This window comes from Pogona vitticeps, chromosome 6 (genome assembly GCF_051106095.1).
Source record: "Pogona vitticeps strain Pit_001003342236 chromosome 6, PviZW2.1, whole genome shotgun sequence".
In the NCBI taxonomy this organism is placed as follows: Eukaryota; Metazoa; Chordata; class Lepidosauria; order Squamata; family Agamidae; genus Pogona; species Pogona vitticeps.
Window position 1 is genome coordinate 24,841,347 of NC_135788.1, and position 27,682 is coordinate 24,869,028.

Consider the following 27,682-nt stretch of genomic DNA (forward strand, 5'->3'; position numbering starts at 1 on the left):
CCGCACAGCTGGAGTTAATGAGGGTTCAGCCCCTGGGGCCAGATCATCTACTCACACATCCGCCACTGCCACTGGCCCTTCTCATCCTTCCAATCACTCCCGAGCACTGTTCTCTTCCCGGTCAGCTAGCCATTCCCAGCAGAGGGAGGGAGTACGAGTCTCCCTGCAAGGCTGCCAAATGGCTAGCCAAGCGGTGTTCCAGAGGGACTGGAAGGAAGAGATGGGCCGCCGCTAGTGGGCACATGAGTGGATGGTCCAGACCCCTGTTAACTCCAGCTGCACAGGAATATTTGTATTTGTATATGAATACGAATACCCCCATCTCTAATCATAACATAGACAGACAGACAGAATTATGTCTTCAAAGGCAAAGCAACAGATGTCAAAGGTTTATCCCTCTACCAGCTCATCTAGGAATCAGGATAAACTATTGGGAGAAAGGAGAATATGTATAGTAAAGGGTAGTGAAATTACTTATCCATCTCAGCACTTGGATGAGGTTTTCCTAGACAAGTGCTTTTTCCAGACTCCACATTCAACTGCCTACTACCAACTGTGATTCTTGGAGATACCATCTACCTTTTAGAAGTCATTTACACATACTATAATGCCAACCAGGTCACAGTGAAGTTTAGAGAAGTGCCTTGCCTTTGTTTAGACCTTTTTTATCTCCAGATATCAAAGCAGCTTACAAATTAGGTAACAATTAATATCCTGAAGAACAAAGACCTGTACCAAGCTACGAGTGGAAGCAAAACAATCTTGCAGTTATGATACTGATCTGCCATTTCAGATACTACTAAACTCGGTTACCTCTGAGATGAATGGGGTTTGCACCACTCTTCAAATTTGCAGTCAAGTTAAGGATATTTAAAAGATGAATAAAGAAATGCTTCTTGTTACAGTAGGACTGCCTGTACCTTTACTGCTCAAACAAATAGTCTACTTGTGGATATAGTACAGTATTGAAGGGGGAAACAATCAGCAATGACACTAGACCACAAGTCTGTGAACAGCTCTCTGCACAGAGAAGCATGGTCAGTTAATGTCTCCAGTAAGGATTAGCTCACAACATGCTGGCATCCACAAGCTGTTTCAAGTTTAACAAGATCCACAACATCTACCTTTAAAATGCATTAATCTAACAACAGTGTGCACGTTATCTATTTGTGAGAAATTATAAAAGGAAACTTCTCTGCATTACAACCCCGAGAACACCCAGTCACCATGGTCACTGGCTGGGGTATTCTATTGCTATGCTGGCTAAGATACTGTAGGAGTTGCAGTCTAAATAAGTAACTTTTCCATCTCTGGTGTGTGGATGAGTGCATGCAGAATTGTATATGGAGTCTTCACAGTCTCAGGCCCTTGTTCAAGTTGTGCATAAATCTATTAGTGTCTGTTTAAATGGCCTGGCCTGGAAAACCAGTGTAGTAACAGCAGATCCGTGTCTGCCACAGTAGTGCAAATAATGCTCTCTCTGCTGCCTTCAACATTTTGTCCTACTATGGAGGTTAATAAAAAAGTAATTAAAAAAAGAAGAAAATGTTGAAATACTGGATTATTTTTTGTCTACATAGTAAATACAGCCATTTTTAGCCATTTCCTGTACTCCACATCAATCATTTCTATAACAGAATCGTCTGCCTAACAATACAGCGTTAACTATCTTTTAAAAGCAGGACACTGCTACTATTCAGTATCCTTTATTTTCCTGAAACAAATAACTTAAACATGGTTGCACTATCTAGGAAACAGCAGGACAAAATTATCTTGAAGCTGTTTGCTAAAGTTAATTTCCTTGATATTTTATAATGATTTAATAATATGAAATGTATTCATATAAATCTTCCATTCCAGTACATGCAAACATGGAGGAGCCAGACAAGTCCAAAATCTGAACATAAACATTGGAAAATATTTCCAACTGCATGTTTCTGTTGAACAACATTTACTTAATTTTTAAACACCTTTTTTGCCAAGTATTTAATACATTGGCAAAGATACTTTTGACTAATGCAATATTTTTTAAAGGATTCCACTGTGTAGAATGCGAACACCATCAATATTCTGCCCATTTCTTTTAAAGGCCAGTAAAATGCTTATAGCTGCAAGGTCTCTTTTAGATCATCTTGACTCTGGATGGCACAGGATGAGGAGGATGAAGATGATTTTGCAGAAGTGGCATTGATATTATATTTATCCATGTATTTTTATTGTATCTTGTATTTATGTATGCATTCTTGGCTGAAATCTTGTAGCTTAGCATAGTACGTTGCAACTAGAGTAGGCTCATTGTGGGGATTTGGTGAATGGGCCCACTCAAGTTGTGACTTACAGTCCTAAACAAAAGGATTTAGGCCATAGATGTGAACTTCCTTGGGGAGTTTGAGATTAGAAAAGTGGTATGGAATTTTACAGTGAATAAAATTAATTCAGATATTTCAAATAATAAGCACATTCAATATCCTTATTTTAAAAGTACACATGGCTCAAAAATAGAGACTACATTACTTAGGAAAATCTATTGTGGCTGGATTCTTTCAGCTAGCTTCTTTCAAACAGACAATTCTAAGTCTCTATTTCAGAATTTTGTGGATTCAATAGCCTAACAATCCAATGGCACGATCTACCAAGAAGATCCTCAGTACAAGTCTATTTGAGCATGCTACTTCAAAGGGGTTTGCGTTACCCACTAGATTAGGTCATATAAACACATTAAACAGAGAACAGCACTTATGCTGCTGTTCCAAGCTGTTACTCTAAATATCTGTCTGACTTACTGAAGATGTGCAGACAGAGTTCCCTGGAACAATAAGGCAAGATCTAGAAAGGATAAGGTTATCCTATCCTATCCTATCCTATCCTATCCTAACCTATCCTAGTAGTACTAGACAAAAAATTGATATAAGGGTAGGATAGGATAGGTTTTTGGCTAAAGTCCTCCTGACAATTTACTCCACAATAAGTGAAATCTCAGAAGTCATGTTGGCAAATGGCTGCTAATTAATGAAGTGCCAGTTGCATGCCTGGTTATGTGCAACCAGCCACATGACTAGACATTTGCTAATTAACTCCAATTTGTTTCCATGACTTAAACATTCTCTGTAATAAAATCTCAAGATAATTCTGGTCTTTTTTTAATCTTTTTTTTCATTGCAGTATATTATTTGTTCTTTCTTGAGCCTTTAAAGACAGGTATTATCAAAGCATATCATCCAATTACTGTACTGCCTTAAGAACATCATTCAAATATCAGTGACCAGTACATCGTTTGTACATAGGTAGGCTCCACTAATTGTGACGATCAGGGCCAGCAGATCCTGCTCTCCCAGTATCTGCAGTAAACATAGAAAAGTTCTATCTCTTCAAAGTACAATGCACAGCTGACTTCCATGAAACTCAAATTACCTAAGTTAGGCTACCTGAGAGTCCACAGCCAAATAAAGCACAGCAGATTTGTTTTAAATAGGGTTTAGGCTATAATGCTATGCATGCTTTCTCAGATACATGCCCCATTAAACAATACAGACCACGTTGTTGGTCCAAAAACAACTGAACATAAACAAATGCATCTAAACTCAAGCAACTAAACCAAACCAAGATACCGATATTTAAAGAAAATATAAAGAGGTGCAGGAAAGGATGAGTGTCCAGTGTGGTGTAGTGGGCAGTGTAACGGACAAAGGCTTAGGAGATCTGGGTTCAATTCCCCAGGTCTGCCAAGGCAACTTACTGGGGCCCAGAACTGGTAAAATCTTAAATACCTCACTTATCTTGAAAACCTTACTACGGTCAGTATAAGTCAGTTCTGACTTGATAGCACCTGACAACAAACAGGAAAGGACTTCACTGCACATTAGGATTCACATTAGAGAATTTGCCATAATCTTCTGGATTCAGGAAAGATAGAATAATAGAGCTTTAAGAGACCCCCAAGGCCATTGAGTCCAACCCCTATCAAAGCAGGAAATCTATACCTAAGACCCTGTTGACAACCATCCATCCAACCTGTTTAAAAACCTCCAGTGAAGAGGAATCTACCATCTACCCTGGTAATCTGATCCACTGTTCACTAGCTGTTATTATCTGAAGTTCTTCCTGATGTCTACTCAAAACTTCCAGTCCTGAAATCTGAATTTATTTAGTTTGGGCCCTAGGCCCTGAAGCCACAGGGAATGAACTTGCTTCATCTCACATATGACACTCTTCAGTATTCAAAGATGGACATCATATCACTTCTTAATCTTTTCTTCTGCAAATAAAACACACACAGTATCTTTAACTGCTTTTTATAGGGATTGGTTTCCAGATCCTTTGCCATCTAGTGTCCCTTCTCTGACTATGTTCCAGAGTGTCAGTAGCCTTCTTAAATGATGGTAGCTAGAATGGGACCCAATATTCCAAGAGAGATCACCCCAAGGTAGAATAGAGTGGTATTATTAATCCCCTTGATTTGGCCCCTAATGCATTTATTGATCAAATTAAAAATGCATTAGCTTTTTTGCTGCCACATCATACTGTGGACTGACAACCACTTTCTTGTCTACTACGGCCCTTACAACTTTTCACACATACTGCTACCATGCCAGCTGCCACCCAACCTCCATTTATGTATCTGGTCTTCCCTGCCTAAATGTAGAACTTTACATCTTCCCCTCTTCAAATAAACTTTCTTTTAGCCCAGTTCTCTGGTATGTTAAATTCTTTGTGAATTCTGATTCTGTCTTTGGAAATACTAGCTCCCTGTCCCAGTTTGGAGTAATTTACAAATAAATAAGCAACCCATCCAGTACAAGTCATTAATAAAGCCCAAGCCCAAGACAGAATCCTCTGGCACTCCAGAATAAAAAGGAACCATTGAGGAATGTTCATCGAGTATGGCTGTACTCTTTTGGATATCCGAATACATTCCCTTAAGCCTCTCCTTAGAGATAGATGTATAGCTAACAACAAATGATGTTGTTTGACTTAGACAGAGCAACAAAAGCACAGCAACATTTATGGGAGTTGCTATAGGTCATATCCACAGCTGAGCAATTTTGCACAATACATTTCTTCATGTAATTGTCAGTTTGATTGTTTGGATAACTTGTGTGTAAACAAGTAATATGTGAACAGTCCTCGGTATGTACTGCATATACACTGCAGATTTTTTTCGTGATGTAGCATTAATGCCATCTTGCCTTGGAAACTGTATTTATTTTACTTTAAATAAAATAAATACGGCAAATCAAATAAATAAGTATAAGAGGATCTCAAAACACAAAAGACAATTAATGAAACATATACTGATCCTTCTATCCCTAGCCACTGTTCCAATCTCAAATGCTACCTCAATCAAGTACCTTTTAAGTGTAACCGGTGTCAGGCTTTGATAATATTTTAAGAGCCTCAAGCAAACTATTGGCCAAGTATTTCTGGAAGAAGCAGACAAGAGACCACAGGAAACTCCCTTTCACTTGTGATAAAAGTTCTTGACTATAAGCTGCATTCTTTTTTTAACCACTGTGAAAATCATACAGATGTGCTTCCATAACAGTTGCCTACTGTGTTAAGAATAAAGACTCACTCAAGAATACGTCCAATTTCTACTTGGTGTTCTTTCTAACAAGCTGGAACATGTGAAACCTTATTTTAGAAAGTTATATTATGTGCAGATATAAAAGACAGATTTATATACTGAATGTTCTACAAAGACAACTTATTGTACATTTAAATTATTGATCATTATGATAGACAGACAGCCATGAGAAGACTCACCCAAGATAAAAAAAAAAAAATCAGAGCATTCCCTTTAAATCAATGTCTCAAACAGTTGGATGTGGGCCTGCAAATGGAGATAGCACAAAATACCCGTGAAGCAAAAGACTTGCAGAAGGGAAAGCCAGAGGCATATTCCTCTCAGAAGTGATGATTTTGTCTCCAGAAATGCTGTGCTAACCATGGTAGCAGGGAACGTAACAGGACCTCCTCCTCCTTCAAGAATTTCAAGGTCAGGTCTGAGGTAAGAAAAGATGGTGCATCCTCCATACACCCATTCCATACTGAGAAATGGACAAGCAGTCAAATTTAATTCAGTACTAGTGATGGGAGACTGCCCTCCATGCAACTAAAGACAACAAGACATACAGTATTTAGAGGATGCAGTGCAGATCCTGGGTCACACATTGCTCTACTTGCTGTGAGAGGAATTCCTGGGAGACTGATGCTCTGTCTAACACTAGGTCAAGCCTTGCCTTCCTGGGTTTATTTTATGAAGCCCTGTTCTATTCTTATGCCAACAGCAGTGTTTCATCAGTGTTTCGGACAATATACCATTACATACACCAACGCAGGCTGCATGATTTGTATCCTATGCAGTCTGGATTTTCATCCATTCTGAGAGTTGAAACTGCCCTGTGAATGACCTACGTATCAATAGATAGATAGGAAAATACACAAATCACGCTAATACTTCTGGCTCTCACAACATCTTTTGATGCCATCACCCATGATATCCTTCTTGACTGTTCAGCTATTTTGTTGTGGTGGCGCTAGGATGTTCCTGCTGCATCTCATGGCCTTCAGTGTACAGCAGTAGTTCCCAAATTTGGATTCCCAGGTGTTCTTGGACTACAACTCCCAGAAATTCAGGTTAGCAATGCTAGTGGTGAAGGTTCCCAGGAGTTTTAGTCCAAGAACTTTGGGGACCCAAGGTGTATATGGTGCTTCAGGACCCATTTTCTCTCCCATCCTCTTCAATAACTACAGAAAATTATTAGGCATGCTCATCCAGAGATGTGGCATAGAGCAGAGCTAGGCAATGTGCAGCCCTCCAAATGTAGTTGGGCTCCCAGCATTCCTCATTACTGGCTATGCTGGAAAAGGCTGGCAGAGGCTTACGCAAATAATATCTGGAAGACACTTTGCCTATCCCTAGGCTAAAGTGACACCAACATCTCCGTCTGTCTCTCACTCTCGTTTCTAAACAATAACTGGACATCAGTCACTTGTTTTGGTACATCAACACTGCTAAACGGTGCTAAAACAATATCCTGAAAAAACTGACATTTCTCTACATAGAATACATCATATTACACTAAATCACTGAGATACAGCCACTTCAGAATTCAGTTGGGTGTTTGTAACTGTGAATGACCTCCCATACAGTATTAAAAAAATAAAACAAAATTCAAACAAACAAAACTTACTCCTCCCTGTGAATATACAGCACACATATAACAGGGAAGCCTAGGCTAGAACTTTTTCCCTGGTATGTTTTGACGTGATAGAACATTCAAAGATACAATGAATGGTTACCACGGGATTTTTATGATCAGATTAGTCCTCAAGTCAATTCACATGTGAAGTTAATCACTATTTAACTACAGCTCCAAATTATGACAGATAATAATGACATGTGAATAAATCATAATAGCTCAATCACTACAGAGGAGTTATGGATCACCCAAAACTCTTCAATGAAAGGAATTAAGGAGCAACAAATTGCAATTGAATCAGGTTCACATATTTAGCTGCAAATCACTCACCTGCATACTTTGGTGAAAAGCAAGCAATGTGCATACAGGTACAGATCAGACCTCTGGGTCAGCTTTCAATTCTCATACTGGCCATGAATCACACCAGCAAAACAGCTGATGTGATTCATGACTTGTTTGGTAGCAGAGTGCTTTTGTAACAGAGGTGGGCTGCTCTGGCAGATGGAGGGGCCACTGTTTCTTGCTCCTGGAATCTGGAGGCTACACAGATCATCCCAAATGCCAATTCTTCTCCAAAGTCCACTCCTGGTTTTGAAAAATAAGCATTTTGAGATGCTAACTATGTGGTGTCAAGGGCTGGAAGCAATTTAAAAGGTGAACTGCAGCAGCTAGAGGCTTTCAAGGGTGACAATACCTCCTTTCTTACTGAAGAAAAAACGGTGAGCTGGGGATTGCAAAAAATTTTTTTGAGGTGATATGCTGAGTAGGGTTATACTTTGCTTACAAAATCACATTTTTCCAATTACATTTTTGTTTTATCTCCTATAGTAATCTGTAAAAAGTTGGAGATGGGGTAAGAGTTATTTTGGAAATAACGTAAACAGTTCAAGATGAAATCTAGTCCAGTAAGGTTGCACTGGGCAAGCCTTCTATGCATAGCTTTGCCTTTAAGTATCTCTGAGCCACAGCACCAACTTCTCCCTGCCTGGACTTCTTTGGAGTTGTGATTCTATGGCAGTTTTGAGTGATAGATCAATGTCTGATGGGGATTAAAGCCACCAAACTAATTTTCACTTACACAGACTGTGCCCAAGAGTTACAAAGGTCATTAACTCACCATGTCACCAGTCCTGTAAAAAGTTTCCTTGTTAGGAATACTACTTCTACTTACATAATCTACTAGTTGAAGGAAACAGTGCCTGATAAGAATTATTTTCCATCCTCCTCTTTTGCTCTTTCAGCACATCACTCCCTTTTCCAGATATGCCAACCCTTTTTAATCCAAGTATCTACTTTTTTTTCTTGCTGTTTTTCTTTTTTAACACTCTTAAGGAGAAGTACACCAACTGAGCCATCAATATTGCCAACTCTTTTCCTAAGAGGCAAACTGATATGTTCGGAGGAAATAATGATGATGGACTCTAACCACTCCTCATAGCTTCAATTGTCATGATATACTGTATGAAAAGATTTGAGCCACACCTGACTAATATGTGGATCAGAACTTAGTTATCCATCATATTTTGCTCTTCTTGAAATGTTATCATCTTTTACAGATAAAGTGAATCAAATACGCATTTAAATATTTATGTTGAGGGAGAAGGAATACACACTTATAACTGTATCTTGAGGAAAAAAATACACATTTAACAATTAAAGGTATACGATATCGTTTCACTCAGGGTGGAGAGCTCAGTGTGTTTGGTAGCTGACTGCAGTTCCAGCGGTAAGGAATTCAACTCCTAACGGTGCCTTCTTAGGGGAAGACCACGCCTATGTGGCCTTGCGCAACCTGCACAGTCTCAGACAGCTATTTTTTTCCTAAGGCATCTTCGTTAAACAGTAAATACTGGTCACGCAGACAACGATGCATTTCATGACAAAATGGGTCCTGGATCACGAAAATGTATGCCACAATTAAGTTGTTCCAGTGCAATCCTAAAGATGTCTCCTCTGTACTATACAGTACAGTACTGAATTTATTGCCAGGTAAGCGAGTATAGAGTCAACCTGCGTAGCCCTGAGCAAACCACTTCTGTCCTAGAAGAAGGAAATGATAAACTAATTTGGAGTACACTATACCTAGAAAACTTCAGCAACAGTCTAACAGTTTTTAAAGTGTCATCAGTCCGTTTGAGTTACAAAGTAAGAATGCAACTTCTCTTCTAGAAAACAGTGAACGGAGGTAGCACAGGACAGGCAAACGTGGCTGATCAGGCAGGTAGAGTAAAGTTTATGGCAAGGGAGCTGTGCAGGGCAGGACAACTCCATTCCCATCCTTGAGGAGTCCTGTTGTACCTTCCTCCAAATCATATGGTATGGATAATATAAGGAGTCCTTTCACCAGATTCTGCCCACACATCCTTCCAAGCTTTTCTTGGCAGCAGGGAGATCCACAACTTGTAGATGCCTATGTCAAACATCAAATTCCATGGCTATGGAATGTGGAGAGACTTACTACCATCTGTTATTGTTTAGCCAGAACAACACTTGCACTGATCCCTAAAGGAAATGCCCAGAAGCGCCAAAATGCCTAGGAGTCACTCTTCCTTTTATCCCTGGTAATTCATTTAAATATAATTAAAATACAGTTCTTTCTACTGTACCATCAGCACATGTATCGTTTTACATAAGAACACAAAGAAAACATTTGCAGCAGGTAGGTAACAGTTTGTACTCAGAGAGGGAAGTAATGCCATAGGAGCCAAACAAGAGAAAGGAGGGCCAGGCAAGAGCAGTAAGGTAGAAAAAAGCAAAAGTAACACGAGATAAATATAAGAAAGCACAGTTAAAGACATTTAGCCAGAGTTTGGAAAATAATGAGTTATAAATAACAAGTTATCAGCAGAGGTAATACATGGTCCAAGAAAGGAGGCCTCAGAAACCCCAAACTGGTCCCTCTGTCGAGCTCATGAGTTGTCCCTGATCATTTCTCCGGGAGAGCTGCTGGATAGCTTAGTGGTTTAAACTTATTTATTTATTTATTTATTTATTTATTTATTTATTTATTTATTTATTTATTTATTTATTTATTTATTTATTTATTGGACTTATATACCGCCCCATAGCGCTAAAAGCACTCTCCGGGCGGTTTACAATTTTAATTATACAGGCTACACATTGCCCCCCCAGCAAGCTGGGTACTCATTTTACCGACCTCGGAAGGATGGAAGGCTGAGTCAACCTTGAGCCGGCTACCTGGGATTTGAACCCCAGGTCGTGAGCACAGTTTTAGCTGCAGTACAGCGTTTTAACCACTGCGCCACGAGGCTCATCCTTTGGGATTACTTTAGGTAACCTGGCTGCAGAGTCAGAGGTTGGGAGTTCAATTTCCGACAGTGTCTCCCTGAAAGGGGCTGGACTCAGTGATTCAGAGGGTCCCTTCCAGCTTTGGAGTTCTCAGATGATAGTTTACTTGTAGTTATACCTTTGTTATTTCTGTAATCCAGCTTTAACTTTTAGTTACTGTTATAGTTAAGGGAAAGGGACGTGGTAAACCGCAGAAGCCTCTGTGCTTGCAAGGTCGGAAGACCAGCAGTCGTAAGATTGAATCCATGCGACAGAGTGAGTTCCCGTCACTTGTCCCAGTTCCCGCCAACCTAGTGGTTCAAAAGCATGCAAATGCGAGTAGGATAAATAGGTACCATCATGGTAGGAAGGAAATGGCGCTCCATGTCTAGTCGCGCTGGCCACGGGACCACAGAAACTGTCTTTGGACAAACACTGGCTATAGGGCTTGGAAATGGGGATGAGCACCGCGCCCTCAAGTCGCACACGACTGGAGTAAATGTCGAGGGGAACCTTTACCTTTACCTATACAGTAGTTAAGGGATGCAGCCTCATGAAACAATATGAAGGAATATCACACTGTTCAAGTGCTGGTTAATGCCTTCTCATCTGCTGCTGTGAGTGCTGAGGCTATGATTAGGTGGATGAAAGGATTGTGTTTTATGCTACAGGCCAGAGGCCCAGCAAATTTAAAAGTTCAAAAAATAAATAAATCTAAGAGCTTTGAAGGAATGGATAAGCAAAAATTACTTCTCAAAGCTGTAACTCTAATGCTAATAAACTACTTTGAGATCTTGAATAATAAATGTAACTAATTAAAATACTGACTGAAGTTTCTGATGCAATGCTTTTACAAATGGGTTAACTAACAAAAAGGAGTAAGAACTCAATTGACAGCTGGATCTTGTACTTAATTTCATAACACTTTATTTCAAAATTTGAAGTATAGCAACTTAAAGAACATCACCGTATGTCCCTTGCAATAATCTGTTTGTTACTCAAACTTTCTACCCTATCTTACTTTGTGAGGAGTGGGGTTTTGCCACAAATAGTACTTTGTTAACTTAAAACACTTCCGTTAAAAACAATTAAACAATTAAAAATAAAAATAAAAATCCCACTATGACTATTTCATCATTTAGGAAATTTGTGTCCTTTTCTATTATTTTCTCCCATATCTTATTACTAGCCAGTACTTTCCCAACTCCTACTAGCCAGCAAAAATAAAAGCACTCTTAGTTAAGAAATGATTGAGGTGGCTTGTTCTAATCAAATTAAACCAGCCAAATGTTCCTTTCAAAGGTAACTGTCTACTCAGCAGCTGTATGCAAACTAACAGATCAAATTGGGGGGGGGGGTAGTAGAGCAGAGAGATGCTGAATCCTCCCTCACACACAAACACACAACTCATTTACACTACAAGTCTAGCTTGAAAAATGGGAGAGAAACAAAAGCTATCAGAAGAGCTGAGAACTGCAGTCACACAATGCTTACAGAAGAAATGTGTTAGTTTGGGAAACATTAAACTGACACTACCAGCATATAGCATGATAATTCTGAGAAGGGAAATTCCTCAGAAATATTAAACAGCAACAGATACTTTGAGTCATTACCCAAGCAAGTTTCAGCTGTAAATGCTTCATCTACATACACCAAGACTACCAAGTACTCTGTGGCAAGTTTAAGGGGGGGAAAATCCTCTTACAGGTTTTTCCATACTTGTACATACTTCCTGTGTCTTCTAAAACCTGCAAAGAACAATATTGAAGTTAGATTTTTGTAACAATACTCAGTGAAATGATTATTCATTTTATACCCTACATAAACAAACTTGGCAAATTCTTATAACTATATGGCCACACAGGGACGTGGTGGCGCTGCGGGTTAAACCGCAGAGGCCTGTGCTGCAGGGTCAGAAGACCAGCAGTCATAAGATCGAATCCACGTGACGGAGTGAGTGCCCGTCGCTTGTCCCAGTTCCCGCCAACCTAGCGGTTCGAAAGCATGCAAATGCAAGTAGATAAATAGGGACGACGTCGGTGGGAAGGTAACGGCCATGTGACCACGGAAGATTGTCTTCGGACAAAACGCTGGCTCTATTGCTTGGAAACGAGGATGAGTACCACCCCCCAGAGTCGAACACGACTGGACAAAAATTGTCCAGGGGGACCTTTACCTTTTTAAATGGCCATACAAGCATATGTATTTTCTTTTCATATTTTTCCCCACTTCAGCAGCCACACATTATTCAGAGTTTGCCAAACTACATTTTGAAACGGAAAGTTACTCTTTGAAAGCAATGTGAATTTGAGGTCATACAATTCACACAAATTAAAATCTAACCTTTATCACATGATAGAAATGATACCCACTGTCTTCGCTGGACAGGCTGGAGGGCCATTCCCCTGCCCTGAATGGGGTTACACTCCCCCTAAGGGACAGGGTTGGCAGCCTGGGGGTGCTCTCTAGAAGCCCAGGTGGACTCGGTGGCCAGGGGCGCCTTCCTTCAGCTGCGGAAATTATACCAGCTACGGCCCTACCTGGATGAGCAGAGTCTCATGACAGTTACGCACTGGTAACATCTCGTATAGATTATTGCAATGCGCTCTACGTGGGGCTGCCTTTGAAGACAGTCCGGAGACTGCAACTGGTCCAGAATCGAGCTGCGCGGCTGGTGAGTGGTGGGGCCGCTAGGGGACATATCAAGCCAATTCTGTTTAAGTTACATTGGCTACCAGTTGCTGCCCGGGCCCAATTTAAAGTGCTTGTTTTGACATATAAAGCCCTAAACAGCTTGGGCCCTGGATACCTGAAGGACCGCCTCCTTCCATATGAAACTACCCGGCAGTTAAGATCTAGCCAGGTGACCATTTTGAAAGAACCATCCCTCAAGGAGGTAAGAAGGATGGCTTGTAGACAAAGGGCCTTTTAGGCAGCTGCCCCCAGACTATGGAACGCCCTCCCAACTGAGATTCGTCTGGCGCCGACGCTGATGACATTTTGGCTCCAGGTCAAAACCTTCCTGTTCCAGAAGGCTTTTAATTGAAATACAATAATATCAACTGTGGGTCTTGATGGCAATTTTAAAGGATATAATTTAATTGTATTTTAATTGTCTTAACTTTTTATTGTATTTTGTTATAAGCTGCCCAGAGACCTTTGGGTAATGTGGGCGGCATACAGGGTAAATAGATAGATAGATAGATAGATAGATAGATAGATAGATAGATAGATAGATAGATAGATAGATAGATAGATAGATAGATAGATAGATAGATAGATAGATAGATAGATAGATAGATAGATAGATAGATAGATAGATAGATAGATAACTAGTAACTCTTCTAGAACAATGATGCAGCACATATTATGATATATCTTACAAACATAGTTCTACCTTGAGAACACTAGCTTAGAAACTCTCCTATAATATAACCTATGGGCCACCTGCTTGGACAGTGTCATCGAAGCTACCAGCATGAATTTGACCCAACTCTGGGAGGCAGTGGAAGACAGGAAGGCTTGGCGTTTTCTGGTCCATGGGGTCACGAGGAGTCGGACATGACTAAACGACTAAACAACAACATGGGCCACCTGCATTGTAGATGCTGTGTGACACCCTTTGAGATGTGCACACCTGAAAAATTACTGTGCAACATGATTCTGTCCATGTTGTGGAAATCAAGGTTGTGGCATTTGCTTATTTTTGGACTCTAGCTCCCATAATTCTCCAAGGATTCCTCAGGCAGAATTCTGTGAGTTCCTGCCCGCAGACAGACACACACACACACCCCTACCTACATTCCACTCACCTGAAAACTGTCTCAGGCCTACTTCCTGTACAAAAAAGAAACTGCCCCGGTGCTTCCTGGGAGGCGGAAACATTTGTGGGAGATACAGTTCTTTGGAGCAGCCCTCCAATAAAGCCTAATGGGCAATGAGCCTATAACTCCTATGAAGACTCAGGCCTTCCAAGAAACACTGGAGTAGTGTCCTTTTTATACAAGTAAGTGGCCTGAGAGTACATGGAAAAGAGACGTCTTCCAGGTGAGTGAAATGTAGGTGTGTCTGTGGGCAGGAAAATCTCAAATTCTGCCTGAAAATTTGATATTGCTTTTTTTTTTTTTTTTTTTGAGAATTCTGGGAGCCGGAGACCAAAAGCAAACATAAAATGAATGGTATGCCCTTAGTGGTGTTTCAGGAAGAATAATCAAAATGAATGCGATGCACACACAAACTTATCTGCTTCTTGAGATGGCTGCCTCAGTTTGCTAATGTTGCAAATATCACTCATCAAAGACTTCTGATTGTGAGCAAATATGACTAGTTTGTGATACTCACAGAATCAAACTTCAGACCGCCTAAGACCTGGAGTGGGAACTAACATACCACAGATAACTATACATTTAAAGAAGGGATCACAGTGCAGCTCTGCTGCACAATCAAGAGCATATGAAACTGCTCTGTAACAGTACCAACTATTCTGATTGGCATCAGTTCTCCAAGGTCTCTGGCATAGTCCTTTCCCATTACTTGTTATCTGATTATTTTAACTGAATATGGCAGGGACTGAACCTAAAACTTTCTGCACACTAAACATTCATCCATCTTTCTAACTAGAACGTGGCTAGTTGACTACTGAATAAACAACAAAAAAAAGACAACAATTTGGAATACTTATTACTCTTACTGACAGTAAGAGCTCTTTGGCAATGGAATGGGCTTGCCTGGGTAGGTGGTTGATCCTCTCTCGCCAGATGTTTTAAAACAGAGTTTCAATAACCACTTGTCAAGGATCCTTCAGCTGTTGTCATGATCTCATCAGAGGAGTTCTCCAGAATATATGGGCCTAAGGAAATGGACACTCCAAAGCCTGATGGGGTGGAGGACGTGCTGGACCCTAGGGGAAGTAGGAGCCAGAGCCAGATCCTGAAGATCCTGGGCCTTCAGGGACTCAGAAGCTTACACCTATGGTTAACAGGAGCTCTGGAGCTGAGTCCAAGGAGGAGGGGGTATGACCTCCAAGCCCTCAGGAGCGAAGTAGGCTGAAGACACAAGCCTAACCTGAAGTATAAAGTGGAGCACTTGCCTACAAGAAATGTCTCCTTGTAAGTGGTCTTGTAAGTGATCTATTTCTCCTTGGGAGACTCAAGGGGCAAACCCTACAGCTGCATTATTCTCCTGTCACCTGAACACCTGCAGCTGTGTGGTGCCGGAACTCTGTGCTCTGGATTGCCTGGACCCTGACTGAGCATTTGGACTGTTTCTTGGATTATGGCTTTGGACTGCCCCATCAGTACTGATTTTAGTAGATAATTCTAAGAATCACTGAGTGGTTCTCTTGATGATGTGATTTATCCAGTGCCATTAATGTGTCACTCTAGTATTTTTATGACAAATCATGAAAGCTGACAAGCATCTGAATCTAAAGATTCAAAGACTGTCTCTCAAAACATTATTCTCATAAAAAAGATGAAAACCACACTGCACCATTCTCCATGGAAACTGAAAAAACATTTTTTCAATAAATAACAAGCATTTTGCAAAAGAAATATATAACATTTTAAAATTATACCAATGCTTATTAAGTTATAACAGATATAATATGGATCATATTTGTTCAACCAATGTATCTAGGCACAAGAATGTTTTCTCTGGGGTAGGAAAAACTCTGTGTATTAATTATATATGACGCCAGGGCGTCCTTAAGTACATAGGCATACTATTTTAAAACCACTTGTTCATCATTGCCTCAGAATACATGCATTTCACATATAGAAGATAAATTAGCATCCACATACCATTTGCTGGCAAATGGGTTCTTTTTAAATAAATTACCAAGAGTCATGATATTTCATTTAATCATAAGAAAACACACTGGCATTTCTAAACATTGCACTCTTACAAAAATACATAATCCTACCATGTTTCCCTGAAAATAAGACAGGGTCTTATACTAATTTGTGCTACAAAAAACACACTAGGGCTTATTTTCAGGGGATGTGTTTTTTCTTTCTTATAAAACAATCTACATTTATACGAATACAGTCATGTCATCTTCTTCTGTTTATGCACAATGGTGGAGGGCAGGGTTTCACTTAACTGGGGCTTATTTTTGGAGTAGGGCTTATATTACGAGCATCCTGAAAAATCATACTAGGGCTTGATTTCAGGTTAGGTCTTATTTCCGGGGAAACAGTATGATTAGACAGATAACATTCCTCTAGTTGGTAAGTGACAAACTTTCTTTTCTGTATATAACAAAAAATATTGGTCGTTTTGACCAGATAGGTGGGGTACAAATAGAATAAATAAATAAATAAATAAATAAATAAATAAATATTGTGTCCCCCACTTTTCAAATAATCACTTGGTTCTTTCCAGATATAGTCATACATTCAGCAGTGCCACTGAAATCAATGGGATTTATACTAGTTGTTAGTAACAGAACTAATGATGGTTTCAGTGGGTCTACCCCAAGTATAAATCTGGAGCTAATCCATCATTAAAAGTACAGTCATGCCCCGCTTAACGATTGCCTCGCTTAATGAGGAAATCGCTTTACGATGAGGTTTTTGCGATCGCAAAACAATGGTCTAAATGGGGGAATTTCGCTTAGCGATGATCAGTTCCCTGCCTCGGGAACCGATTTTGCTTTACGACGATCAAAAACAGCTGATTGTCGGGTTTCAAAAGGGCCGCCGACTGAAGAAAATGGCCCGCCGCTGTGCTTAGGAACGGATTCCTCACTGCACAGGCATGGAAAATGGCTGCCCCTATGGAGGATCTTCACTGGACAGTGAGTTTTCAGCCCACTGGAACCCATTAACTGGGTTTTAATGCATTTCAATGGGCTTTTTTATTTCGTTTGACGATGTTTTCGCTCTACAGCGATTTCGCTGGAACGAATTAACATCGTCAAGCGAGGCACCACTGTATTATGCTAAAGTACACTTTTCAGTTACTGCTGGGTATTGTTTTATTCTTCATCGCAATGATGGCTCTTGTCAAGGACCCTTCCTTGGATCTAGTTCTCAGAAACTGCCAATAAAGTTGTGGTAAACATGCATCAACTGCAACGCTGCAACACCTCAACTTGCTGCTGAGGATTCCCATAACAAAATCCTTTCATACAAAGAAGCATTACTACACACAGAAAACCAGCATATCATGGAGAAGGCAGTTATTTATAATAAAAGTATTTGGTTTTTGCAGCATGTGTGTGTCTTTTCCAGTAATCTGAAGTGTAAGACTTTAGGGGCAAGTTTACAACTTCTGCTATAATTGAGAACTAAATATCACATACATAAGAGAGTTGCTGCTCTTGACAGCAACTTCTTGAACCTATATAAAATACTAATGATTCCATAAGCACTTAAGACTCTCTAGTACACAATCTCCAGGAAGTGATGGGATTAGTGCAGAGTACTACAGAAAGTCTGAGGAAATATTGATTTTACCCTTTAAGAAATTATTGATTAACGTAATTCATGAAGATCAAGCAGGATTTTTTCCAAAAAGATATTTAAGACAAAATGTAAGGAACCTTATAAACGTCCTGGAATACTATGAGGCACATCCAGAAAAATCAATGGCATTATTTTTTAATCTATGCAGAGAAAGCTTTTGATAACATAAACTGGAACCTTTTGATACTCCAACTAGAAGAAATGGAGGCGAGTCAATCCTTTATCAACAATATAAAAGTGATCTATTTCTATCAAAAAGCAAAAATAAGAATTAATGTAGAAATAAGAAGAAATTAAAATACAAAAAGGTACTAGGCAAGGTTGCCCATTATCACCACTGCTCTTTTTGATAGTAATTTAAATTCTAATGCAGCAGATAAGAATTTCTGATAAAATTAAAGTGCTCAAAATTAGAGGTGAGTCATTTAAAGTATAGGCCTTCACAGATGATTTACTCATAGTGGAGGAAGATCCACAAGAATCAACTAAGCCACTTATGAAAGAATTAAGAGAGTTTGGAGAAATGATGGGCCTGAAAATAAACCATAGAAAGACAAAATTTTATCGAAACCATGCAACATAACGAAATAGATGATCTCTTGAATCTTACAAATTTCCAGGAGGGAAAGAAAGTAAAACATCTTGCAATAAACTTTACAAAGAAAGCAAGTACCTTAATGAAAGATAATTATCTGAAAATGATGGAAGAAATAAAGAAAGACTTGACTAGATGGGGAAATCTACAAGTAACAATGATGGGCAGAATTCCAACAGTCAAAATGAATATTTTACCAAAATTGATTTTCTTATTCCAAAACATTCCACTAATTCTGAAACAATCAATATTTAAAGACCTTGGTCAGATTATATCTAAGTTTGTTTGGCAAGGGGAGAAACCAAGGATAAAATTAAAATCATTTCAGGACAAGAAACAGACAGGAGGAATGAGCCTTCTGAATTGGCTGCTATACTATAGGGCTTCCTCATTAATATGGATTAAAGATTGGATTTTATTGGAAAATCAAAGACTGTTAAAATTGGAAGGTCATGATTTGAAATGACAGCGGCATGCCTTTCTTTGCTACAGTAGAGTGGCAAACTATTCAATAATCATATTTTGAGAAAATCTTTACTATTGTCTTGAACTAAAATCCAAAGACACACATGTGTGAAAATACCATGCTGGGTAACACCAGTGGAGGCATTTTCTCTTGAGAGAAAACAAGAAAATCTTAATGCATAGAGAAGTACTAAAAGCAGATGGGACATTAAAAAACAAAGATGAACTAATGATGCTAGGATTTGATATAGATTGGTGGTCACATTCTCAATTGATTTCAAGATATGGTAATGATAAGGAGCAAGGTTTTTATGTAGACAATACTCCCTTTGACAGAGTCATCCTGGATACCACAGAGAAGCATATTAAAGCATTATATAATTTTTATTGGATTTTAATACCCAGGAGGAGGTGGTTAAGGAATGTATAATAAAGTAGGCACAATATAAGTTTGTATCAGTGGGAAAAAATATGGAAATACAATATAAAACTTACTAAGTTAGTAGCTTTTAAAGAAAATATATTAAAGATGCTTTATATATGGTATATAACTCCCACAAAACTAGCCAAAATGGATGTTAAAATTGCAAATCTTTGTTGGAGATGTAAACAAAAAGAAGGTTCTTTTTATCATATGTGGTAGTCATGTGGGAAAGGCCAAAAATATTTGGAAAGGGTTGAAATGCTGTTGCAAGAGGTTCTAGGGATTCTGATAACGGTAACCCTTGAATTTTTTCTTCTAAATATAATCCCGAATTCAACAGATCCAATGGAAAAATATTTAGCCATCCATATCTTGACAGCTGCAAGAATTCTTTTTGCTAAACATTGGAAAGACCCGGAGAGTGCATCACAAGAGGAGTTAATAGTAAAAACCCTGGATACGGTGGAAATGGATAAACTATCAGAAAGTCTAGACTTAACAAGAAAGATAAATCATAAAGATTGTTGGCATAAATTTTATGATTGGCTTAGAAATAGAATGCAAATTAATATTTGATAATTGAAAGCCTAAGATTAATTTAGAAATACAGTTTTGGAATGGGTGGTAGGATTATGTTTCTATGCTGTGGTGGGTCTTGCAGGGTTTGTTTGTTTTTTTTAGTTCCCCCCATTTCCGATGGGTCTTGCAGGGTTTGTTTGCTTTTTGGTCCCCCCCCCCATTACCAAATGGCGTTGCGGGGTTTCTTTACTTTTGGGGTTTTTTCTTTCCCATTTCCGATGGGCCTTGTGGAGTTTATTTGTTTTTGCTTCTTTTTTTGCATTTCCGATGGGTCTCGCATGGTTTGTTTGCTTTCTGCTTTGCTTTACCCCCATTTCCGATGGGTCTTGCACGGTTTGTCTGCTTTCTGCTTTGCTTTTTTCCCATTTCTGAAAGGTCTTGCACAATGTGTTTGCTTTTTTGCATTTCCGATGGGTCTTGTGGAGTTTGTTTGCTTTCTGCTTTGCTTTTTCCCCATTTCCAATTGGTCTTGCACAGTTTGTTAGCTTTTTGTTTTGCTTTTTTTGCATTTCCGATGGGTCTTGTGGAGTTTGTTTGCTTTTTGCTTTTTTTGCATTTCCAATGGGTCTTGCACGGCCTGAATGGATTAATCGTGTTTCTGATGGGTCTTGCGAGGGGGGGACGCGTTGGTGATTTTTTTTCTTCAGCCAGAACGGATTAATTGTATTTTAATGCATTTCTATGGGAAATGGTGCTTCAACCTATGACCATTTCAAGTTACAACCAGAGTTCCGGAACAAACTAAATTTGTAAGTCGAGGCACCACTGTAGAATATGTATTATAAATAAACTACACTGGAAACTTATGTATCTTTGAAATGTGATAGATAAGAATGAATACTGTAAAATGTTCACGTTAATTTACAACCCCTGTTCAATCCCCTGTCGCCCTATCCCTACACCCAACCTACAAAATAAAATTAAAAACAAAAAGGGTCTCTAGTACAGTGGTCCCCAACCTTGGGCCTCCAGATGTTCTTGGACTACAACTCCCTGAAGCTTTCACCACCACCTCTGCTGGCCAGAATTTCTGGGAGTTGTAGTACAAGAACATCTGAAGGCCCAAGGTTTGGGGATTCTGCATGCTTCCCTTGCCTTTTCCTTTGTTTTCTTTGCATTTCCAACCTGTCCCCTTTGTTCTCTGTGCATTTCTGATCTGCTCCAATTGTTTTAGGTGCATTTCCAATGTGTCTTGCACGTTTGATTGCTAGTCTGGAAGCCGCCTAGAGTGGTCGTATTGACCAGATAGGCGGGGTACAAATAAAATAAATAAATAAATAAATTTTCTTCTCCCCCCCCTTCAGCCGGAAGGGATTAATCGCATTTCCAATGAGTCTTGCAATGATTTTTTTTTGTCTGTGTGATTTTTTTCTTCAGCCAGAACGGATTAATTGCATTTCAATGCATTCCTATGGGAAATGGCGCTTCGATTTACAACCGGTTTGAGTTACTTCCATCTTCTGTAAGAGATTATAGTTGTAAGTCGAGGCACCACTGTACACAAACACCTCCCACGTATTAAAAACTTGTATCACAGACCCGCATACGTCCACTCACACCTTCCATCCACCCACTAAGCACTTCTCTTCATACTGGCTTCTAGAGTGTGGATTATTCCCTGTGTTATTCTTTACATGTTTTTCCCACTCTGATTTTTTAATTGGCACTTTGTTCCTTAATTCATTAAAGGTAACATCAACTGAAGACCTAGATGAAGTCATGTAAATCTATGTCACAGGATTATAACAAACCAAACTAGAACTGTCATAATGGACCAAATGTAGTGTCACCTGCTGTCTATCTAAGGCAGTGGTCCCCAACGTTTTCTGACTCGCGGACCAGTTGGGGGGGTGATGTCGGTGTATGGGGTGGCAGGGCACCCCTGTGCTCATGGGTGGCCAGGGCATGCATGCAGAGGGGCGGAATGCACTTGCTTGCATGTGTGAAGGGGCGGAGCGCGCTCACTGAGGGGCGGAGCCCACTTGTGGAGGGGCAGGGCACGCTTGCATGCATGTGCGGAGGGGTGGAACACGCTTGTGTGCATGCACAAAGGCAGGGGCACTCATGGAGGGGCGTGTTCGCGGAGAGGCATCCGTGCGTGCGGGTGGCACACCATGCATGCTGGTGTGGTGGGTGGGTGGGAGTGCGTGCAGGGGGTGGGAGATCTGTCTCCACAGCCTGGTCCTGCCATGGCCACAGACCGGCAATAGGCCGCAGAACATGAGTTGGGGTCCCCTGATCCAAGGAAACAGTTCAGTGCTAACTGCTAAGTACACAAATACCAGGAACACTTCATAGTTCAAAAACATGGTGTGACTTTTTGAAGTTCTGGCAGCATCTACACAAATATCACTCTATAAAGTCATGACTTTGTGGGAAGAGCTGGTGATACTAATATGAGGCTAACATTAGGATGGGAGTTTGAACTGAGCTTTTTTTTTTTAAATTGTCTGTTCGATGCTTTTGAACAGACAAAAAAAAAGTTGCAAAAACTCTTAAAAGGATTTTTCTAAGACAGATAACTCCTTAAGGAGTTAAGGCCAGGGAATGGCCACCATGATGTATCCAAGTCAAAATACCCAAAGGATTCAAGTCATTTTGGCACATGAGATTGTATCCCACATGCAACTATCCCCACTTCCAGCAGTAAAATAAAACAATAACAAAGTTGTAACCAAAAAATTGCTAAACTTTCGTAACAAAGCCTGCTGGTTAAGGCAGCCACCTTAATTTGCCTCATGATAGGACAGGCCTTGATTATTAAACAGTCCTTTTTAATTTCTATGTCTGGAAATTGTATTCCCCTCTCCTCATCCCCCCACCCCACCAGACATATCTTTTTTCAATCATATGGAATAATGATGCTAAATGTTAAGAAAATTGTGGGAGCAGGGGAATTACACTCACTGGCCACTCCAGAGTATAGTGGTGCCTCGCACAGCGAGGTTAATCCATTCCGGATTAAAAGCCATTGGAATGCACTAAACTTAGTTTAATGCGTTCCAATCGGCTGATTTACTCACCATACAGCGATGTTCCTCTATGGCTGGCAGCCATTTTCGCGCCCTCCACTCACTTAACGAGGGCGCAAAAACGCTGCGCGCGGCCATTTTGGGGCTTCCAGCGGCCATTTTGTAGCCGCGGAACAGCTGATTGTCGGGTCGCAAAGTGAAGGTCGGTAAGCGAACCGCTTACCGACCTTCGCTCTGCGATTTTCATCCATTGGGTGATCGAAAAAACGTCCCCGTAGAGCGAATTCATCGCTGTACGGGGTGCTCGTTGTGCGAGGCACCACTGTATTAGGAAACAGTGTAAGGATGTATCTTGCACTATCTGATTCATTATTTGGAACTGAAGCTTATTTTCTCAGATAAGTATCTTGGGAGTTAACAAACAAACAAACAAAAAGGAAGAGAATGATATATTGTTTTTTCCAAACGATATTGTGCCTTTGTGAGCTTGGAACCACTGCTTTCATTGCACATAGTTAATTTTACTATAAATAGTCTCATACACCAGAATTTTGGGCAACCTGCTTAGCAACATGAACAGAGCTCCAATTATCACACTATTTTTTGTGTGAATTTGAGGCTTATGATACTTAACTCCAAAAAATAAAAACAAACGCTAGTGGAAAAGTCAGCCCAGTCAAAGTTCAGAGCACATTACGAAAGTTTGTGTACTTCACAAAGAGCCTTAATGAAACCAAACACTTCCCATAACCATGAATATCTTTAAATGCAATGCAAATTATGAATTTTATGTCCCCAAAAATTCACTACAAATCCTAAATATAATTATTTCAAAATACTCCACTTCTGATTCATATTATATAAATGTAGACTCTAGAACATGTAAGATGATGGATGGGCGGAACACAACAGCTATAATCAGAAGAACAATTTTTTACAGATGCATTATGGCAGGAAATACTCCTAATTTTACACACAGGAATTTCCTGAATCCACTAGGTCATTTATTCCTGGCAAAGTCTCTCTTTTGTCTACGTATACTTCATGTTTTCCGCAAGCAGAGCAGCAACTTACATAACTAGTGAAAATATTTCTGCCAGATTTATCTACTGTACACAATAAAGCCTAATTAAGCATGTCATCTTCCTGTTTCAACTCTGGACTGTATACTCTACATTTAATTATTTTACCACATGCATTTGATATGTCTAGGTTTTAGAAAGTATTCCTAATAAACTATAAATTTTCTAAATAGAGAATGTGAAAAAGAGAATATTTGTACAGGGACAACTTTTCCCAAGGGAATTTTTAGCATCTGACATTTCAGATTCCACTGTAAACATACCTAGTGTTAAATTAGCAACTTAGTTCCAAAATCACTTGTAGTTTGCATTTTATAGTAGGCATCCTTCAGTCTCGAGAGACTATGGTAACATGCTCTGAATAGAGATCTTGGAACAGCATCTAGTGTGGCTGAGGAGTCCAGTTCGAGTAATAGTCCCTTCCACACTGAGGACAAATACAATCTGTCCCCTGTCCAGCTCCCCGATTTTGCTGGTTTCGGGACTGGCTCTTTGCCTCAGCCTGCTGAACAAGTGTCTCTTCAAATTGGTAGAGGCCATGCTGCACCGCCTATCTCCAAGCTGAACGCTCAGATGTCAAAGTTTCCCATCAGTTGAGGTCCATTCCCAAGGCCTTCAGATCCCACTTGCAGATATCCTTGTATGCTTGTATGCGGTTTGCATATACTTAGATTATTACAGACAGAGGTCCCCAGCCCCCAGTCCACGGTCCGGTGCCGGTCCGTGGCCTAAGCCCTGCATGCATTCCCCCTGCACAGCCCCTTTGCGCCTGCATGCATGCCTGCGCAAGCACTCCCCCACAGCTTCACACATGCGCACAAGAGAATGCACACCTGCACGAGCGCCATGCTGCCCTTCATGCATGCGTGCCCACGCAACCACCCTCCCGCTCCTTTGTGCATGTGCACGACTACCCACCCACACAAGAGTGCATGCACACGAGCGCAGAGGGGTGCCCTGGCTTCCCCAGCTGGTCCGCAGGGTTAAAATGGTTGGGGACCACTGATGTACAGTATTAGAATAAACATAAGAGATGTTGGTTCAGATCTCCACATAGCCATGTAAATCGCTGGGTAACTCCAAGGTAGGTGCGTAGGAAGGTAGATGAATAGAATAGAATAGAAATTATTGTTCCCAGCTGTAAGTTGAGTTTCCTTAATCAGAGCTTCCAAGAATGAAGTCTGAGCTCTTCCATAAAAAAAGGGATGTACACTTACATTAAGATACATGAAGAATATTGCATGATAATAACTTAATATTTACATGTACATGAAACCCAACTAAGTGGGCTTCACTTGGGGCAGCTTCTGGACCACAACAAAGAGGAGTGCCTCACCGCAAAATTTCAGGGGATGCTCCCTAGCCACAAAATGTCTATAGCTTCACTATTACTCTATATACTATCTGCCAGGGCCACTGGACTTGGTTGACAGGAAAGAAAACTGGCAAAACTGAGATAGAATTTAGATCCCATTTAAAGGAGAGTATGATACAGTGGTGCCCCGTATAGCGAGGTTAATCCGTTCCGGATTAACCGCTATATGAAAACATCGCTGTGCGGGTAAGGAAAGCCTATTGGAACTAAGTTTAATGCGTTCCAATAAGCGTCAAAACTTACCCCTCCAGCGATGTTTTCGCGTCCGGCGGCCATTTTGGAGCCGCCGATCAGCTGTTCGGTGGCTCCAATATGGCCGCCGGACGCCCCAATCGTCGCAAAGCGAGTGCGGCGATTGGGGCTGATCCGTATAGCAATCCCCAAAAAGGGATCGCTATACGGATTCTTCGTTAAACGGTGCGCTCGTTAAGCGAGGCACCACTGTATATGAATTTATTTATTTATTTATTTATTGGACTTATATACCGCCCCATAGTGCTACAGGCACTCTCCGTATCTGCAGAACTGAGATACAACATGGGTAAAAGATGTTTGCACATTTCCTAAAGCAAGAGATGAGAGAACTCCCAAGGTACATCAAAATAAGTTTATTTATTTATTTATTATTCATTTATTTAATTTATATTTACTTAGATGAGCATGAAGATTTATAATCAGAAACACAAGCTGTAAACACTCTGAAAGAGAGTATGCAGAAAATTGTTCTGCTTTCCAGGTATCTTGACTAAGAATGAATTCTAAATGTGTAAGACCGGAGGTGAGAGCAAGGTGCCTCTCACAGGAGTGCCATCCCTCCCGCCCACGGTCGATAAAGAAAGTCAAACCCCACCAATTCCCCCAGCCAAGAAGACAAGACCACCTGGACCAGACCCAGGGAGGATAGAGGAGAATTTGAAAGAGTTAGCCTGAGGGGTTAACTGTAGCTGAGGAGAATGCTGAGCGATTAGAAACAAACAACTGAATCGCCTCCAGATTCTCCTCCCCCAGTAGATAGGCTGAGGGCCAGGCCTCGGGGAAGACGTATGACAAAAAGGTCAGAGGATCGCTTGAAGGCTGCCCGCAGAAACATCCAATCAACTAGCCCTGAGTTCTGACAGGATGAAAAGGCTTCCAGCAGTTCAGGGGGCTGTTTTACTATATAATCAGCTCTCAGACGGCTGAAAATCCATGGAAGCAAAAAGTCAAACCTCTGGCTTGCATCCACGCTCCTGACAACCTTGAACCTTGTTCTCTGGACCCTTGGCTTTGGTCTCTGACCCTGGACTACATTGTGCGTTTTGGCTTTGAACTCTGACCCTGGACTACATTGTGCATTTTGGCTTTGGACTCTGACCCTGGACTACGTTGTGTGAGTTGGCTCTGGTATTTGAATATCGGCTCTGCATTCTCTGAATTCCTGACATAGGACTGGCTTATCGGACTCTGCTGTTGTAACCCCTGGGAACGTGACACGTGGATTGGCAAGGTGGAAAAGCTAAGAGTCCCTAAAGAAGAAGCCGATGCTAGGAGAAGGCGAGAGAATACCCCCAAACGATCTCACTGGGGGGGGGGAAGGGAGACGAAAGAGTGGAGAAGGAGACTGAGGAAGGAAAAGGAAAAGGTGGAGAGAGAACAGAGAGATTAGAATAGAGAATATGGGGGATGCAGCAGATGGAACGGCAGGAGGACTGTGGCAGATGATCAATCCCTCCCCAGACTTCACTTGGGTGGACCAGCGAGACGTGGACACAATCCCCTTATTGGAGGGGGAGAATGGACCGTTATTAAACATGGGTGTTTCTCTGGAATGTTCAAGAGGGAAACCCTTACAAAGTTGAAGAATGGAAACCCTTGTCAGACCCGTTGTTTGATAGGGAGAAACGTTTGAATGCTTTTGCTGATACCGAATTTCTGTTAAATAATGCAATAAACGTTACTCCAATTTCGAAACCACGCAAGTCTGGTGATTTATTCCGGGCAAGTCAGGAGCCTGGAAGCGAACCCTCACAAAATGTTTAGGCTGAAAAAAAAAGTATTATCAGCCAGATAACAATTTTAATTGAATACATTTGTGTCATTAAACCCTAAGATTTGTCCTGAATTTACGCTAAATAATTGCTAAGTAATTGAGTTGAATTGCTCAGAAAAAAATATTTCTAGCTTGTTGCTGAGTATGTGTTTGTGAGTTGTTTTTGCTTTTTTGTACAGAATGACCACAATCAACTGAAATG

General features: G+C 40.5%; 1 protein-coding gene across 2 annotated transcripts in view; it reads right to left on the bottom strand.

The window, feature by feature from the left end:
* CDK6 (cyclin dependent kinase 6) overlaps positions 1-27,682 on the bottom strand; it is a 137,795-nt gene that overhangs the window by 95,455 nt on the left and 14,658 nt on the right. The window lies entirely within an intron of this gene.